At 36.1% G+C, this 13,466-nt stretch overlaps 1 protein-coding gene across 4 annotated transcripts in view; it reads right to left on the bottom strand.

Moving 5' to 3' along the window:
• LRRC4C (leucine rich repeat containing 4C) overlaps window positions 1–13,466 on the bottom strand; it is a 1,364,302-nt gene that overhangs the window by 203,862 nt on the left and 1,146,974 nt on the right. For all 4 annotated transcript variants that reach the window (XM_030829357.1, XM_030829356.1, XM_030829355.1 and 1 more), the window contains one exon: window positions 8,892–8,985. The gene's annotated coding sequence lies outside the window, so the exon portion shown is untranslated. The remainder of the gene's footprint in view (window positions 1–8,891; window positions 8,986–13,466) is intronic.

Raw genomic sequence — 13,466 nt, forward strand, 5'->3', positions numbered from 1 at the left:
AAAGTCAAAGCCTTTAAAAGGACTTTGGTTTACTTTATTTATTAGAATTAAGCATAATAACTATATATTATCTCATTTCCAAAGACTGGGTCCTAAAGAAGAATCCAAAGAGTTTTGTTTTGTTTAGGGTCCATTTGAAAATATTTTGAAAACCATATGCATTAATTCTGGATGTGATACACTGTATGGCTCACCTGAGGTGGTTCTTAGTTCAAATTATAGTTTTTAAAGATACTGAGGATTCCTTAGATCCTTTGTGTCATTATCTCTGCCAAAACAGAAAATGTCTCCATATTCTGTGCAACCATACTTTATCTTGTCATTTTTTTCCAAAACTTTTCAAAACTCAACTCATCCATAAAATCTTCTGTGATCAAGGCGGAAGCCACCCAGACATTCTGTTAATATCCTCAGTGTGATTGATATTTCTCTCCTGCAGTATGGCAAGATAGCATATGCGTATATGGGCAAGCGTATATATCTTTATGTTAATGTGCATCTGTTCCTCTTATCTCTACCATACTATTAAGATATTAAGCTCTCAGGGCCTGTCTTTGTTTCCCTTCACAGAAGACAGCATTTATTCTCCTGGGTAACCCTAGTGCCTAATTTTGTGGCATAATGTACATGTTCAATAAACGTGTACTTAATGAGTGAGTGCTCAATGAGGACAATGACAACATTGAGAGAAAATCTCTTTCTATACACAGAGAAACTAAGATCACATACAAATAGAAGTTCTAATAGTTTGCCTTCTTGGACATTTTATTTTTAAGTATTCTCAGCTGAAATATGCTGTACAACAGCTGAGATTTAGCAGGTAATTTTTATTTCACCTCTGTTTTCCAAAAGGTTGCCACTGCCAAATACACCATACTTAAAATGTGCTTTTCCGACCGGGCATGGTGGCTCACACCTGTAATCCCAGCCATTTTGGGAGGCCGAGATGGGCGATTCACAATGTCAAGAGATCGAGACCATCCTGGCCAACTTGGTGAAACCCTGTCTCTACTAAAAATACAAAAATTAGCTGGGCGTGGTAGCATGTGCCTGTAGTCCCAGCTACTTGGGAGGCTGAGGCAGGAGAATTGCTTGAACCTGGGTGGTGGAAGTTGCAGTGAGCCAAGATCGTGCCACTGCACTCCAGCCTGGAGACAGAGTGAGACTCCTTCTCAAAAAAAAAAAAAAAAAAAAAGTACTTTTCCCCTTTCATTTACATTACAGTGCTTTATGGTTTTGTATGTCTCAGCGTCTTAAAGCTATGGATTCTTATGTCTTGTTATTTATCATAGATGTGGGTTAAGGCCAAAGAAGAGAACTCAAGATGAACAATGGAGTCTTAACTCACCAACTCCCTTCTGTTGATATATAAGAAAAAGCTTGAAAAATTTAACTTCTGAGTTGTGTGAAACTCTTGCTTGGTTATACTTTCTGTCAGTTTCTTTGAATTATTATTGTTACCTTAATCGATAACAGTAACCATAAATAAACAATAGAGCCACCAATGCTTGAGAAGATTTGAGTCATATTGCCTAGATTTTAATCCTATTTCTACCTTCTTTCCATTTGAATGATCTTGAACAAATAAGTTATTTAGCTTTTGTCTTCCTCCTTCTTTGAAGTAAAGGTGAAAAAAGTGCTGTGAGATAATTCATGTAAAGGAGCTTAGTTCCAGCCATGTGCATGGGAATTTATTCACATCATTTATTATTACCTGCCGTTATTTTTAGGATAGTGGTATTGATAAGTAGACTGGGTTAAGTAAACTCCTCCATGAACAGATGTCTTCAAGACCTTTTAAAAAAGGGATTCCCAACCCTTCACAGCACCAACCCAGTTTTATCCAAGAATGCTAAAAGAAAGGCAAATTCAAGGGAATCCTGAGCTATTGAGGGGTTCCTGTCTTAGTCTTATTTGCAAAGGGATTTTCCTTTACCGCTCAGATACTAACTACTCCATGAATACAGTATGGTCATGGTTCCAATAGTCTAGCAGAAGGATAGTGTCAACAATCTGGATGAAAAGGTAGTCAGCTTAACCTGAAAGACATTTATTTGAGCATTTAATTGCTTCCAGAGATTGGACAGCAGTTACATGAAGGCTCAAGCTCTCCCAAGCAACACCTTGATACCTTCACTGACCAGGTGCCCTCTCTTTTGCACTTTACAGGCTTGCAGAACTGTTAAGTCCATCATTTTTGCCACTCATCCACTCCTTTCACTGAGACTCAAATGTCTATCACACCGGAAGTGGTCTTAGCTTTACTTTACTGGTGAATGGCAAATATATTATTGCCTTTCCCTTTCACCATCCTCAAAGTCTCTTTTCAATCTCTACCTCTGGACATTACAACTCACATTCTTTTTGTTTTGTCCTATTTGTAATTGATCAAATAGATTTGTTTATGTTAGTTTTTACTCCTCGCCTCCTCCAAGGCCTTTTACCATGTTGCTGGCTGCTACAGCCCTTCAATTCTATGACTTACAACAACAGGCAGGAGTTATTATCACTGTTATAGATTAAGGCAGAGGAGTCATGATAACATGAAAACATGACAAATTCACAGGGCCAGCGAACAGAATAGAGAACCCAGAAATTAATTCACACATCTATAGCCAACTGACTCTTGACAAAGGTGCCAATAATATACATTGGAGGAAGGGCCATCTGTTCAATAAATGGTTCTAGGTAAACTGGATATCCATATGCAGAAGCATAAAACTAGACTTAAATATTCAAAAATCTACTCAAATGGATCAAAGTCCTAAATGTAAGACCCAAAACTCCAAAACTATGAAACAATCAAAAGAAAACATGCATGGAGGGGAAATTCTTTTCTTGTTTTTTTTTTTTTTTTTTGTTTTTTTTTTGAGATGTAGTCTCGCTCTGTCACCCAGACTGGAGTGCACTGGCGCAATCTCGGCTCACTGCAAGCTCCGCCTTCCGGGTTCACGCCATTCTCTTGCCTTAGCCTCCCGAGTAGCTGGTACTACAGGCGCCCGCCATCATGCCCGGCTATTTTTTTTATTTTTTATTTTTCACTTTTAGTAGAGACGAGTTTTCACCGTGTTAGCCAGGATGGTCTCGATCTCCTGACCTCGTGATCCCCCCACCTCGGCCTCCCAAAGTGCTGGGATTACAGGCGTGAGCCACTGCGCCCGGCCCACGGGGGAAATTCTTTAGCACCTTGGTCTGGGAAAACATTTTATGAATAGGACCTCAACAGCATGGGCAACAAAAGCAAAAACAAATAAATGGGATCACATAAAACTAAAAGCTTTTGCACAGCCAAGAAAACAATGAACAGAGTGAAAAGACAACCTACAGAACGGGAGAAATAAGTTGCAAACTATTTATCTGACAGAGGATTAATATTCAAAATATAAAAAGAACTCAAACATCCTGACAGCAAAAAATAAAAAATAAATAAAAAACAGAAGGCAAAAACAAAAACAAAGCAAACAATCTGAGTTTTTTAAAAAAAGGCTAAATGATCCGAATAGATATTTTTCAATAGAAGGCACACAAATGGCCAAAAATACATGAAAAAATGTTCAACCTCGCTAATCATCAGGGAAATGCCAATTAAAACCAAAGTGAGTTATCATCACCCCAGTTAGGATGGCTATTATCACAAAAGAAAAACAAAAAAACAAATGCTAGGGAGTTATCTAGAGAAAAGAGAACTCTTATACACTGTTGGAAACGTAAACAAGTACAACCACCATGAAGAAAAGTATGAATGTTCCTCAAAAATCTACAAATAGAACTGCCATGTGATCCAGCAATCACATGACTGGGCATTTATCCAAAGGAGAGGAAATCAGCATAAGGAAGAGACATCTACATTCCCTTGCTTATTGCAGCACTATTGGCAATAGCCAAGGTATGGATTCAACTCAGGTGTCCAAAAACAGATGAAAGGATAACGAAAATATGGCATATATACTCAATAAAATACTATTCAACCATAAAAAAGAATAAAATTCTGTCATTTGCAGCATTATCGATGGAACTGGAGGACATTATGTTAAGTGAAATAAGCCAGGAACGGAAAGTTAAATACCACATGTTCTCACTCAAATGTAGAAGCTAAAAAAAAGTTGATCTCATAATAGTAAAAAGTAGAACAGAAGATAGTAGAGTCTGGGAAGTGTAGGGGAAAGGGAGATGGGGAGAGATTTGTTAAAGGATACAAAATTAAAGCTAGAAATGAGGATTAATTTCTTGTGCTTCATATCACTATCGGAAAACTGTAGTTAACAAAAATATACTATATAGTTTCATAGAGCTAAAAACAGGATATTGAATGCTTCAACAAAAAGAAATAATAAAGGTTTGAGGTGATGAATATGCTAATCAATATATATTATCTGTATTGCAATATCAGTATATACTCCCAAAATATGTACAATTATTTTGTCAGTTAAACAAAATTGAAAAAGTGAAATACTGCACAGACAGGAAAAAATGAAAAAATTAAAAAACCCAATATGGATTATAAAGGGATGGCATATGTGTGTGCATGTGTGTGTTTTAGAGGAGGAAGAAGTCATTTTTGTCCTTTAAATAGCTTTTGCTTAGTTTGCAATTTATTTTATTATCCTAGTTTATGTACCTACATGTCTATTTCTCATTTTGAAACAAGGAAATGTTACCCCCATATAATACTATTATCTAGATATTTTTCTACACATATAAATGCCTAATATATGTAATATATAAAATTATTGATGTCACATTTACATAATTTCTTGTGATCAGAAATTTAAAATATTATGAATATATTCCCATATCTATACATTCAGAGCAGCAGCAGCATTGTGAAACACTGTATAGTGTTTCATTATATCAATAAACTATATAACACACTCTATTTTTAGTTTTTTAAGTTGTTTCCAATATATTGCAACTGCTTATAATACTCTAATGATCTTGCCTGTAGACATGTCTTCATTCGTCCACTGATTTATTTGCAATCTTAGAAAAGGAAACGGCACATTTTAAAGACATTTGAATCACATAACATATAGGTCTCTGAAAGGGTTACACCAAATTATACTCTGAACAGCAGTTTATAAAAATGCTCTTTCTCTAAACTCTTACCACTACAGGATGTTTGCATTTGGTTTTAAATTTAAAGAGCAATGAGGAGGACCCCACAGAGCTTACAATCTCCCTGAGTAGGGCTACATCAGGTTTATGGTGGACAGATTTGTTAACCAGGACCGAATCATGGGAATGTGGGCATGATTGTTCTATTAGCAAGAGCTCTATGAATTAGATCTAATACCTATTTTAGCCACTACCAATATAGCCACATTTCAGAGAAAACTCAAACTGGAAAAAGTCTATGCATTTTTTAATCAAAAAAAAAATTCCCACAGATGTGATAATAGCAAATATTCTTTCGGTTCTCTTTAGATTGGAGGCAATAATATTGTCTCACTTGAAATTATGTAACTCATTATAGACATTGGGGGAATCCAATTTATAGATATGTTTTCAGAAATAAGTAGAACTCTATTTGTTGCTAAATAAAAATGTCCATCATAAAGTAACAGCCACCACAACTTACTCATGTAGATGTCTACTTTTTGTGAATGAATCAGAAACCTGCCAAGGCTATTTGGAACTTTACTTGTTCCAATCTGTTGCTTTGTCCAGTTAATCAGTTAATGACCTTTTGGAAGACAATAATTCTCAGTCCCTCTACTAGCAAAAAGAAGACAGAAGTAAACATCAGTAGGGATATGGCCAAATCCTATTAGTATAAATTCAGATAGGACAAAAAATCTGCATGACAATGCTTACAGGCAACAGAAAATGAAGAGTTATGATAGTTAATCAAATAAGTGGTTGTATTTTCTGATCTCTAGGTGTTTAATAAATTTTCACAAAGGGTTCTTGGAAAATTTCTCTGAATGTCCAAACATTCTGTCGAACTTGTTATGCATTTGTTTATCGTATGCATGACTGTAAATATCATTAGAAGCTTCATAAATCTCAAGGCAAAATTAAACTTAGAATGGTTTCACTATGATGTGATTTGGTTAAGCTGTGATTTGTGGGTGCCAGGAAACCAGATAGCCTTGAATTTCTGAGATAAACTCTTTAGGATAGACTTATTGGGGATCTATATAGCTTTAAGTTACCAGGTTTTTAAAAAAAATTTAGTTCCCTAATATGCTAAAAAAAAGATGTTATAAAGGCTGTGGGAAATGGGGAAAAGGGAGAAAACTGGGATTTACTCATTCTAAATTAGATGAGCAAATGTATATTTTGGAAAATAATCTCATACATTCATAATTAATGTAACCATTTAATCATTTATTCAACTAATGTTTACTAAAATTCAATGATGCAAACATCTTTTATTGAACTTAATCTGGGGAAATTCTGGGGTCTTCACTAAAGGTCCTAAATCAGGGTATTTTGTTTTTTTTAGGAGCAGGACATCCTACTGACTTAGGACTACTTTATTTCTTTTTAAATATTGTTGTTTTGCAAAGTATTATTGGATTTGGCTCTTTCACAGCAGTCCTAGTCTTTCCATTTCCTTATTATTCCTCATTCTTGTTTCAGCACAGTATTTTAATTTTCTAGGGTTAGATGTCCCTTTGCATAATGGGTTATACTTTCCACAGGATCTAAGTATAACTTAGTATCCAGACTGAAATCTTAGCAGAAGAATGCCCTAGCTTGAAATTCTAGAGCTGACAATAAATTATATATCTGACCTGTTTTTCACCAATTCATACTTCACTGACAATTGTAGCCATGCAGGCAAGTTTCTCAATGTATGCATTTGTGCTTATACTTCCTGAAACCCATGCCCTTCTATGTCTTTCATCAAGATACTGAAACGTCTCTCTGCATGTCTCTTGGTCCATCCTACCTGTTCCTTCCTGAGATCACCTTCTCAATTACTCTATTAACTTTACTTCCTTCATGGTTTGATTAGTTCACGTATGGTTTTTGCCACCCATTACCAAGTTACAACACTATGCTACTCTTTTTGTTTAAAGGTAGGGAGCAGCTTATCTTAAATCTAAAGTATTCCCATTCCATTCTTAAGGGGAAAGATGAGAGAAACCAGGCACCTCTTTCAGAGAGCAGAAGTCCATATTCTCTGCAGCAGCAGCAACCTGGTAGCAAGGAGTAGTCTCTTCTTTTCGAAGTGAACACAGGCAGGATCAGAACCTTTATTCATGTAACCATACATGTAAGCTTACCTATTAGCTTCCAGAGGTATACGTTTTGAGTGTCAAATTAAAAATATTGATCAGTCTAGTAGACCTTTGGTATTCTTGAAAGACATACCTGAGAACATCGATAATAATCAATTTCCAAACATCACTATACTCATCTATGCCAAATAATATCAAATATAGATATCACCTCCCAGATAGTAAGCCTATTTTGTTTTCAATGATTAATTATTCCTTGTAATATGTATTTACAGTGGTGTGGTCAATCCGGATGCTTGCTCTTTCTCTACAGAAGCCACAATGGTCTAATTTATTATTATTATTATTATTATTATTATTATTATTTTGCCTTTACTGCTCCAGTCTAGTCAAAAGGACAAATCAGCAAAATTTGACCAAGTAAAATGATCAAAATAAACCAAACATTTTTTGGAATGAAATGACCTTCAATCTTAGATGATGAAACACAAATATGAAAGGAGCAGGGTTCATTCATTACAGAGGCAGCATCTAATGGAGAATACTGAGTCAATCCTGCTACCTTCTACAGATACTTGGCTTGGTTCGCAGCCTTGCACCAAGTCCATTATTTTACTTTCTTCAAGCTTATGATTCCTTTTTATATTTTCAATACATTATATTTCCTTGGTTTTGTTTTTACCAATAAATAAATCCATGTACACGGGTTGTTTATTAAATTAGTTTCAAATCCTCATTGAGACAAGTCCACTGAGGAGTTAGCTAAGCCCATTTACTACCTAAACTGTTTCCTCCACCTGCTCTTTACAGAATAACTTAACAGTATGCCTCAAAAATGGAAAATTACTATCTGCAATGGGTTTTTATTTTGTTTAAAAATAAGTACAAACATGAATGTTAGTAATCTACTATATAGTCGTCTGCTCTGTGATAGCACAGACAACATGTCTATTGCGATTCTGAAAATACCTGACTTCTAATAGGAAGGTGGAAAAAATTTTGCCTAGAATATTTCTTCTTAAAGCAGGGAAAATCTCATTCCTGTGACTGCCTCCATTACCCCGGAGAAATTATCTTCGTGTGCTGCTAGGTTAAGAAAATCCTGATGCAACCTCTAAAGAGCATTTTTCCTTTTTGGTAGGTCTCTCTGATCCTTCAATGGTAACAGAAAAAAATACTCCTTCCCCATTTCTATTTTTTTTTCTTCCATATGAAGGAAACTCCATTATAGCAGCTCTTCTGGCCTCTCTTTAAACCCTGTTCTCTTCCTTCTTCTTGGTCAGTAGAGTTGCTTATTTGATTTGTGAACTTCAAAGCAAGATTTTGTCAATCACAGTTTAACCCATTCTCTTCCCCTTCATCTTTACAGTGGGCTACTTGAAGGAAGATACACTCAGGTCTGCTGCTCCACACTAGAAATTTCACAGGGCAGGCTGCCATGTTGGGAGAGCCTGCAGTTGCCACACACTTCTTGGGCCTGGATGGGTAAATCTTTCTAATGCTGTAGTTAAATGTTAGGAAGTTCATTTTTGCCACATGCACTGAAATGTTATTCTCAAATATTAACTGCATCATTAATAAAAGCAATGCCTGGTTTTCTATTTGTCTATTTTTTTGACTTAGTGAACCTCACTTTGTTCTGAACTAGAGCAGCTAGAATAGAGGCCCCTAAAGAATAGGTTAGTGTTATTTGGAACTTACCTTAGTAAAATTTCTCCAACAGGTATTGATCTTCCTGAGAAAACTCAAAGAAGTTTAATAAGTGCTCTGGATTTCTGCAGATACTTCTTTATACCTGGAGGAAGATAACATAAATATCATATTTTAAAATCATGCTATACAAGTGAAAACAAATTTAGTGTTAGACATCCCTGCCTGTTCCATTCCCTCAATATAATTTAGTAACTTAAAATCACAGAATGTCTTTCATACGTGTGTGTGTTACATAACTAACAAATCAAGACATGGGTAAACTATAGCAAATATGTATATGTATATATGTATATGTATTATATATATACAATATATAAATATATACATGTATCTATTTGATTTAGTTTACCAACTCTAGATTTATTAGTCTTTCATTTCTTTGTTAATGTCATTGCATTTTATTGAAATGTGTCATATGAATTTCACTGGAAAATATTTTTATCTGTAAATAGCTTATTGTACATAAATTTAAAAGACTTCCTGCCTTACTTCTTCCCTCTGGCCATGAGCTAAAAACAATACAGATAATTATCTGTTTATTTCAACTCTAATAGTTGAAACTGACATTAAAAAACTAGAAAATGGCCGGGCGCGGTGGCTCACACCTGCAATCCCAGCACTTTGGGAGGCAGAGGTGGGCGGATCACGAAGTCAGGAGATCGAGACCAACCTGGCTAACACGGTGAAACCCCATTTCCACTAAAAATAAAAAAATTAGCCGGGTGTGGTGGTGGGTGCCTGTAGTCCCAGCTGCTCGGGAGGCTGAGGCAGGAGAATGGCGTGAACCCGGGAGGCGGAGCTTGCAGTGAGCCGAGATTGCGCCACTGCACTCCAGCCTGGGCGACAGAGTGAGATTCCATCTCAAAAATAAATAAAAAAGTAAATAAATAAATAACTAGAAAATATACACTGTAATTTACAGATTCCTCAGTTTGATATAGCGTCACAGAAAATAAGTAAATATAGACATTGGATTGAGAATTAGAACTGGATTCAATTCATAACCCTGCCATAATTAGCCAGACAATTTTGGGCAAGAATCCAAAACTTACTGCATCTTAATTGCTCCACATATAAAACAAAAAGCTTTGTACAAAATTGCCACTAAGGACCCTTCCATCTTTCAAATTCTGCGATAATTTTCCTTCTGAGGGTATGTTTTGATATGGGTAGAATGATCAGGAAGATTTTGTGGAAGCAAAACTCTCATGCTTAAATAAAGCCTGAATTTTTATATACTTATATACACCAATTGTTAGCTTCTCTCTCGAGCATGAGTTATTTGTAGGTAAGTTATACTAAGGTGGTTGTAATCAATGAATTTGAGATTCATGTATTACTTGAAGAAAAATTAATTATCTACCTGACGGAGTTTAGTACAATTTTATTTTTAACTCAAAAGATTAATAACTCTTTGGAGCCTAATGACCAGCAGGTCAGTTGTCCATCCTTCAGCTATCCTGATGTGAAGGAGAAGTTGAAATTCTGAAGGGACTGGGGAAACCACCAACAATATGGAAGATAGCTTACAGAATTTAGCATGATATGATGATTTTTTTCCACTCACGTATCTTCCAAGGAAAAAGGTATTTTTGGTTGAAATATTCATATTTAATTGGTTGTTGTCTTGCAAAAACAATACATTTCCTAAAACTGAAGGGTTGGGTGATAGCCGGAATTACTACTTGCAAAGATAATTTTAAAACTGGCGTATCAGATTTGTTTGCTACTATTATTAGAATAAAGGAAACTAATTTAAGCTTGCATTATACTTCTAATGCACTGGGCTAATCTCTCTACATTACTGTACAAATTAAGCTTCATAACTACTCTATAAAAATGTGGATTATAATTCTCATTTTACAGACTAAGAAACAGAGGTAAGGATGTTTAAGTCACTTAAACAACTTAGTTTAACCCAGAAAGAGGTAAGTGGCAGAATTGGCAAGTCTGTTTAATCCCCAAGCCTATACTTGTTCTTACTATGAACTGTGCTATGTATCCCGGCACTACAAAGCTTGATGGCTACTTCTGGGCCAGTACATATTCAACTGGAGAAGATGCTATCAGATCGATTGTATCTTAGCCTCTGAATGCATCAGCTGATATTAATCTTTTCATACCTGACTGCCTTGCCTAATTTCTCAGGAATCTGATTTTTGCATTCCATTTCAATTATATGTTCAGGGGAACCAAATGATGCCTCCTCCTTCTTTTAATCTGAGTTTTCTACTTGGTATTTAATACGTTTCAAATAAATTTGTTTATACCAGTATTCTTAGCACAGAGAACTGAGCTTGGTGGGGCTGCCTGCAGGGACATAGCATCAGATAAGAAGGACTACAACAGGTGGTTGTGAAGAGAACAAGGCAGGGGGTTTGTTGATTAGAACAAAGTGAATCATATTATATAGATTCAATAAATGTGGGGCTGGAAGGGACTCACCAATCGATTTGCTAAATATTATACTGCACAGGTGAAGGGAGTAAGATACAATATGTTCATGAACTAGAAAGCAGGTTTTAGGATTTCATCCATCTACCCAGCTTCTCGATGGTAGCACTGAATCCTCAATTGTATGTTTATATTGCATGTTTTAAAAAAGAAATTCACTTTTTTTTTTTTCTGAGACAGAGTCTTACTCTGTCACTCGGGCTGGAGTGCAGTGGCGCGATCTCAGCTCACTGCAACCTCCGCCTCCTGGGTTCAAGGGATTCTCCTGCCTCAGCCTCCTAGGTAGCTGGGATTACACACATGTGCCACCATGCCTGGCTAATTTTTGTTTTTTTAGTAGAGATGGGGTTTTGTCATGTTGGCCAGGCTGGTCTCAAACTCCTGACCTCAGGTGATCCACCTGCCTCAGCCTCCCAAAGTGCAAGGATTACAGGTGGGAGACACTGTGCCCGGCCAAGAAATTCACTTCTCTAGGCTTCAATGTGTCAATCACATTGTGCAGTTTAAGACTCAGGGAGCGTAGGTTACAGAAGACCCTGGAGTCAGACAGTCTAAGGTCAGCAGCACCACTTCCTGGTTGTAGATCTTTAGAAAAGTGGCTTAATCTTTCTGTGGGTCACTATCCTAATTTGTGAAACAGGATAATGAGAGGTCCATCCGTTTTATGCTGCTTTGGGATTTAATGAGGAAATTTCTATAGGGTACTTTGCATCAGGGTCTTTCCCAGAGTAAGCATATACATAGATATCCAGGTATTGTCAGCATCCTCACCATCATAATTTATTTTGTGTGGGACTAATAAAATGGAATATCTTCTGTAAATTGTATTTTCCCTTGGAAATATAAATCTCAATAAAAAGAGATTATGACTGAAGTACCAACGAAAGAGACTAAAGTAACCAGCATTGTCATGGTAACTTTATTTTACTCACCAATGAAATGAGAAAGACACAAATCTCTATACATGTTTGAAATTAAATGTTCAATACTCTAAAATAATAGACTTGGAAATGGATCTTTTTGCTCAGAGCAGCCTAAAGCAATTGCACTCAAAGGCAGAAGTTCTCACCGCTTCTCATAGCTAAACGTTGTAGCTAAAACAAATGATTTTACGTGACAAAAAAGGCGAAAGTTCACTTGTTTTCTTAATTATAATAAGTTAATGTGAAGGAATGTCCATTTGGACTCTGCTGTTAGAAGCTCAGTTATGCAATATTCATATAAAAACAGTTCCAAATCAATACAACATGTTTTAAATTTACATTAACATTTAAATTAATGAGAAGCTCAATGTGAATTATGGCGCTTTGGATGTTTAGGACAACGTCTCTTCTTGCCAACTTGGAACAGAGTCTATTGACTCACCTTCATAGTCTCATAAACAGCTTCCAGACTTCATGTATTTTCATTGCCAGCGGATTTTCAGACTGATGAAGGGGCCATATTGACATCACCAGGGAATAATGTTGGCCCTATCCACTAAAGTTATAAAATGCAGCTAGCAAGTGAACATACCTCTGAAGGACAGTTTGCCACAGATTATTCTCATGTCTGGGGTTGCTTTAGAATTAGAGCTTATTCCTTTTTTTCTCTTATGGATTTTTTCATCAAATATTTCTAGAGCACCTATTCTGGACAGAGCACTGTGCTAAAAGCAACACAGATCCTACCTCAAGGAACCCACCCTCTATTGAATGAGGTAGTAATGTATATAAACAATTATAGAATAATATGACATATTCTATGATAAAACGATTTATGATTTATGTGCTATCAGAGGTAGCTAGATAAGTCTGAGGAGAATCAAGGACAACTATCTGAAGAAATGAGGCTTCAAAACCAAGTAGGCATTAGTTAACTAAGGAAGTATAGAAGGCCTCCCTAGTCGGAGGGAAGATCCTGTAAAAGAGCCTGACACCTTCTCTTCAATGAACAAGAAATTCAGAATGATTAGTGTGAGAGGTGACAAGTATGTGTCTGTGAGTTTGTGTGTGTTTAGTGTGTAGGTACACATACTCACATAGAAATGTGAATGTAACAAATTGACATCCATGATTAGGCAAATTAATGAGCTATCTCATATGTCATGGTAAGGAGTTTGGACATGAC

Source organism: Nomascus leucogenys, chromosome 15 (assembly GCF_006542625.1).
Source record: "Nomascus leucogenys isolate Asia chromosome 15, Asia_NLE_v1, whole genome shotgun sequence".
NCBI classification, from domain to species: Eukaryota; Metazoa; Chordata; class Mammalia; order Primates; family Hylobatidae; genus Nomascus; species Nomascus leucogenys.